The sequence below is a fragment of the Ananas comosus genome, unplaced genomic scaffold (genome assembly GCF_001540865.1).
Source record: "Ananas comosus cultivar F153 unplaced genomic scaffold, ASM154086v1, whole genome shotgun sequence".
Classification (NCBI taxonomy): Eukaryota; Viridiplantae; Streptophyta; class Magnoliopsida; order Poales; family Bromeliaceae; genus Ananas; species Ananas comosus.
The window spans coordinates 3387-10125 of record NW_017891966.1 but is presented as its reverse complement, the minus strand read 5'-3'; the positions used below and the strand labels follow the sequence as shown (position 1 = coordinate 10125).

At 41.0% G+C, this 6739-nt stretch overlaps 1 pseudogene; it reads left to right on the top strand.

Moving 5' to 3' along the window:
* Nucleotides 1-3004: 3004 nt before the first annotated feature.
* The window catches only part of LOC109705251, a 6149-nt pseudogene continuing 2414 nt past the window's right edge, over nt 3005-6739 (top strand).

The following is a 6739-nucleotide window of genomic DNA, read 5'->3' as shown; positions in this document are numbered from 1 at the left end:
ACCTCTCCCTGTCATCTCTCTCCCTGCTGCTACTGGTTGTGGCAGCAGCAGCAATAGGAGCTTCAGCAGCAGCAGCAGCTTAGCCAAGCTGCTGCTAGGCTGTCAACAGCAGCAGCAGCTTAGCTTCAGCAGCAGCAGTTAGCTTCAGCAGCAGCTGCAGCTTGCGCAGAGCAGCAGCAGCAGTTCAACTTCAGCAGCAGCAGCTAGCAGCTTCAGCAGCAGCAGTAGCTTCAGCAGCAGAGCTGCTGAGCAGCAGCAGCAGCAGCTTGCGCAGGCAGTAGCTTCAGCAGCAGCAGTTGCAATGACTGCAGCAGCACCTTAACAGCTTCAGCAACAGCAGCAGCCTCAGCAACAGTGGCTTCAGCAGTCAGCAGCAGCTTCAGTAGCTCAGCTTCAGCAGCTCAGCAGCTTCAGCTGCTGAGCAGCAGCAGCAGCAGCAGTAACAGCTACCCTGTAAGAAAAGAAAGCAAGAAAGCAAGAAAGAAAGAAAGAAAGTAAGGAAGAAAGAAAGAAAGAAAAGAAAGAATAAGGAGAAACATGAAAGAAAGAAAAGAAAAAATAAGAGGAAAAATGAAAGAAAAGAAGGAATTGAATTGTGAAATTGCATCGAAAAGGGTTTTTATAGAAACTGACCTCAATAATGCACTTTTGCAGGATAGAAGTCCTAACGTGAAATTAACCGCGTACAAACCTAATTGAGGGTAAAACAAACGCGTTGGCGAAGTCGGTTCGGCAATCCGTCGAGCCTACGCGAAGATATCGCCAAAAGAACATTTTCGGCGACAAGCGTCGGGAGCGCGGGTCGCGATTCGTGGAAAAGGGCGAGAAGTGGATTTCTCTCATTCCAGTACCGAGTAAAGGTGGGTTGTGCTTTACCGAAGTAATTAGGTCACTTCCATACCAAAGTAAAATATGATTTCATTTGACGCATATATGACTATGATTGTCGACATATGGACATAATGCTAATATATATGTATATGAATAGGCATACATGATTAATGATATATGAATGCATTATGATCAATGCTATATGATGTATAATGATAATCCGATGATGAACATGCTAGAGGCATATGAATATGTTGTAGATCATGCTAGATACATATAATTGTCGATATGTGAACGTGAAAGTTAAATGCATAATTATGCTAAATTCATATGTTCAAATACATGATATATCAATGTTGAACCTGTAAATGCCAAGGGCACGTAAGCTGAATACGGATTGTGAACATAGAAGCTAAAGTCTACATAAGTGTTGCCACGTAAAAGTGAAAGTTTAATGCCTATGTCTAAACATATATATAAGTGAATGTATTATAGTTCAAGCTATATGAATGTCGATAATTCTAATTGACTGGAAACCTCGATGGTAACAAGATGAGTGAGAATATGAAAACTATGAACCTCATGTTAAACCCCTAAGAATTGGGTATAAATCGACATCTCCAATTGAGTAGAAATTTGGACGGTAACGAAGTAAATGAAAATGTGCGAATTATAACCCTAGTTGTGGATAGCTGGGATGATGAATAGATCGAGTGGCATGAACCTAGTGTTATTGAACATAGGTCGGACATTAACCTAGTGTCATTGAACATAGGTCAAGCAAGTAAACCTAGAGTTGAGATCTAGGAGAAAGAATATTAAACCTAGTGTAAATGAACCTAGGTTATGATGTAAAGAAACACTCAGTAAAAGTAAACTAAGTTATGAATTATAGTGGTAATAGGACCACTAGAAAGTGAATAGTATAGACCTAGAAAGGTCGTCAACATAGGGTAAAAGAGTAAAAACCCTTAAGTTGTGAAAATGGATTCCGGAATCCCTAGGAATGGTGTTGATGGCAAGAATAGAATCATAACTACGGGATCGACGGTTCTCCTCTCTCGGTAGTGATTCAACGGGATCGACGGTTCTCCTCTCCCGGTATGCCATGAAACAAGTGAATCAGAACTACGGGATCGACGGTTCTCCTCTCCCGGTAGTGATTCAACGGGATCGACGGTTCTCCTCTCCCGGTATGAGCTAACGGGTTTGACGGTTCTCCTCGCCCGTTAAGCTAGAGCGACTTAGGGTCACGGGGATCGACGGTTCTCCTCTCCCTGTGATGGACCTAGTGTCGCGTAGACTTAAGGCTGAGGTGCTTGTGAGACGTCCTTCACCTTGAGCCTGACTTCACGCGGTATTCCCCAAAGGATTGACTCAAGACCGAGTCAAGTGGCATAGATGGCTAAGGTAAAATAACCTTAGGAAAGAATCGCCAGTGAGCATAAATTGACAAAGAGTAAAGAATAAAGAAAATAGCTAATGAATGAAACTAGCTAAGAAAGAAAAGAACGGCTACAAGTAAAGAACGGTTAATGATATAAAGTAGAATCAAGTAATCTACTTACATGATTTACAGGTATTGCATATTGCATAGTAGCGAGGCAAGGTATGGTTTTATTTGTTACATAGTCAAATATCTATCTATCTATTTGTTGAACTAACCTACTGTTGCCTCCTTTGGACCTGATGGGTCGAACTCTTCTCTTGGGTGGCCGTACCCACTGGGAACTATATTTATATAGTTCTCACCCCCGTGTTGTTTTGGGGGTACAGGTTGCACGCGAGCGGCGCGGCGGCGCGAGGACAGGGCGCAGTTCCGTAGATAGCGCCCCACCACCGAGACCGAGATAGCAATACCCTGAAGAAGTCAAGTTCAGAGTTCAAATTGAAAGAAACAAACTTGTAGTAAAATTGTATAAGTTTTGTAAGAACTTAAGGGTATTTAAAGGTATTTGTAATATTGTAAATGTAAAGGTTCTGAGATGAATGCTTGTAATAGCATAGCTCGCATTTTATATTTTTGATACTTATGCAATCTGTGATTGAATACAGTTCCTGTTTGGAACCTCTTGTATTGCATTGTATAGATTGTGACGCCTAGAACGTACAGGGGAGGCTCTGTCCGTTCGGCGGTCTGTCGGCGTTCCCGAATCCGACCAAATAGGCGGAGCTCGGGGCGTGACAATATGTAAGTGGGCTGGTTATCCCGATCTCTTTATTACTTTCACATGCAATCCAAAGTGGCCAGAAATGACAAAATTTACTACTGATAGAGGGCTAAAACCTGAAGATCGTCCATATATAATGTGCAGAATCTTCAAAATAAAACTCGATCAATTGATTAGAGATTTGAAGAAAAAATAATTTTTGGCAAGGTAAAAGCTGGTAAGTCTTCAACCAAATTTTTGTTTTCAATATTTTGTTTTCATCCCATTGTTTATTCCTTTCGATATTTTCATCCCATTGTTTAGTCACTTTTGTTTTTCATATTGTAGTCAAGTATATTATATAAATAATATTTATATGATACTAAGGGTTTTTTTTTAACTGCAATTGTCTACACTATAGAGTTTCAAAAGCGTCGTCTACCGCATGCTCATATTTTATTGTTTTTGAATGCCGAAGATAAATACCCAACTGGTGATGATATTGATAAAATTATCTCTGCTGAAATTCCTAATAAGCACAAGCATCCAGTTTTGCACGAAGCTGTTTAGAACTTTATGATATATGGTCCTTATGGGATATCTCATAAAAACTCTCCCTGTATGAAGGATGGGAAGTGTTCCAAATATTTTCCTAAAAAGTTTAATAGTGGAACAGTTATTGATGACGATGGCTACCCTATCTACAAGCGTAGAGATGATGGTTCGACCGTTGAAAAGAATGGTATCCTTTTGGATAATAGATTTGTAGTACCATATAATCCATTGCTTCTAATAAAGTATCAAGCTTACATCAATATGGAATGGTGCAATCAATCAAGGTCCATAAAATTTCTATTCAATTATGTCAATAAAGGACATAATCGTGTTACTGCAGCATTCTATCAGAGTACAAGTGAATCTGAACACTTGCAAGATGAAATGAAGATGTACTATGACTATAAGTATGTATCTCCATGTGAGGCTGTATGGAGGATTTTTGGCTTTGATATCAATTATAGAGAACCACCAGTTGAGAGGTTATCTTTCCATCTTCAAAATGAGCAAACTGTTGTCTTTGATGATGATGAGCCTATTGATTCTATTGTAGGCAGAACTGAAAATAATCAAACTATGTTTTTGGCTTGGATGGAAGCTAATAAGAATTTTGAAGAGGCTAGAAATTTGACTTATGGAGAATTTCCCACCAAATTTGTATGGAAAAAAGATCTTCGCAATTGGCGTCCAAGGAAACGCAGCTTCTCAATTGGAAGACTATATTATATTCCACCAGGAAGTAGTGAATTACATTACATGCGAATTTTATTGAACTTTTGCAAATGTCCTAAAAGTTATGAAGATATCAGAACTGTGAATGGTGTTCTATCCCCTTCGTACAAAGATGCTTGCTATGCGTTGGGGTTGTTGGATGATGATAAAGAGTATATAGATGACATTAAAGAAGCAAGTTCATGGGGTTCGGCTCATTACTTAAGAAGACTTTTTGTAACTATGTTATTCTCAAATTGTCTATCCAGACCAGAATTTATTTGGGACACTATTTGGCATCATTTATCTGATGATATCTTGCACAAACAGAGGACTCTACTTCAGCACGATAGTAACATTCTTACACTTAATACTAATATTTGAATGAATTGAGTTTGCAATTCTTTGAGTTACTTATATTTCATATATAAACTATTATATGTTAGTTAGAATTTATAACTAATTATAGCTTTTTATTTTTATTTTTGTAGCTTTGCAGTTAAAAGATGATGAGTTGAAAATTTTGACTCTTGCTGAGATTGATAAGTTGTTGCGTAGCAACGGAAAAGGTCTAGCAGAATTTCCTCCGATGCCTTTACTTAATGAACATCTTTTATTTGGAGTCAGAAACAAGCTTCTTCAAGATGAACTTTGTTATGATAGGAATTCCATGACAAAATAGCACAAAACCTTGATGTCATCTCTTACTGATGAACAGAAAGGTGTATATGAGACAATAATTAGTATTGTGTCAAAGAATGAGGGAGGTGTTTTCTTTCTGTACGGGTATGGTGGAATAGGAAAAACTTTCATATGGCGAACTTTATCTGCAGCCATAATGTCTAAGGGCCAGATTGTTCTTAATGTTGCTTCTAGCGGAATAGTATCACTTCTACTTCCGGGGGAAAGAACAGCTCACTCTAGATTTGGGATCCCACTAGCAATAACTGAGGAGTCGACCTGTAATATAAAACAGGGTAGTGATCTGGCAAAGTTGTTAATTCATACGAAGCTTATCATATGGGATGAAGCTCCAATGGTAACAGGTTTTGTTTTGAAGCTTGAGTATTCTATAGTGTCACCTAAATAGCTTGGCGTAATCATGGTCATAGCTGTTTCCTGTGTGAAATTGTTATCCGCNAAGAGTAATAGAAACGGTTTAGATGGACCTAGGAGACCTAGGATAGTAAACCGTAAGGACTTACGCTCGTGAGAGACGAGGACTTGTGACGTGTGGCGAAAGGTGAATCGATTGGGTCAAGTTTAGTAAACCTCTAAGACGGATATTTGAGGTAGATTCAAGGTTCAGTTTATTCTCAGCCAAGTGAGTTCATGTAGTGCAACGTCAGCAGGACGCTACTCTGCGCCAAGAAAAACGGATTAAAAGACTTCAGGAGACAGTAGATCACTTGGTGACTACACCAGTTGGGGCCTGTCGAGGACAGTCGGGAGTTGTGACGGAGGCATTTCCGTCGGGGTCGGGCAATCCGACTTTTGTTAATTCAGAAGTGGAAGCGAAAAGAGAGCGAGCTTTGGCGGCTCTCATGTCCTTCAAGAAGTTTAATCCACCTACTTTTGATGGAGAGGACATAGATCCATGGACTGTGAAGTTATGGATTGACTCTATGGAGACTTTGTTTGAGGACTTGTACACGGTGGAGCGGGACAAGGTACATCTAGCCGTGCATTGTTTGCAACGATCAGCGAAGGTGTGGTGGAACGATATCAAATGGAATCGATCACCTAGTCTTCCTCCTATGGGTTGGACGGAGTTTCGGGAATTAATACTTTCAGTTTATTTTCCCGATAGTGAAAAGAGAAAGCTTCGGGACAGGTTTCAGAAATTGCGGCAGGGAGACCGCTCTGTAAGGGAATACGAGCGGGAATTTTCCCGTATCGTGAGTTGTGTTCCGAATGTGGTAGGGGATGATATGGATCGAGCCGAATGTTTTGTACGCGGACTTCGGCCTGATATTTTCGAAGTGGTGCATAATCTTAAGTTGTAGACTTTTGCTGAAGTCTTGGATCGGGCTCTATGGATAGAGCAAGGCAATGCTTTCGTGCGTGAAGAGCGCGAATCTGAGGAATGTAAGCGAGTGAGGTCGCTACCAAGTAACTCAGATGAACAGTCAAGGTCTGGACACTTCTCGACATCATCCTCTACCCGATCCTGCCCAAGATGTGTGATTTGTGGTGGTTCTCATTGGGCACGACGTTGCGTGCAACGGGAGGGAAAGTGCACTCGATGTGGACAACCGGATCATCCAGGTTTTGAGTGCTAGCAAGGCGATAGCCGAGCCCAGACGCTGGTGACAGCATTTTCCTCCCTAGGACAGCCTGCGGATGTGTCACCTGCGGCACGGTCTGGGGAGCGACTGAGAATAAGGCAACCGAGGGGTTCGCGACGGGCAGCAAGTGGCCGTGAATAGGCGACCCATGTGGTGGAACCTGCTGCGACTGGTCGTAATGTGGCAGGTATGAGTTAATTAAAG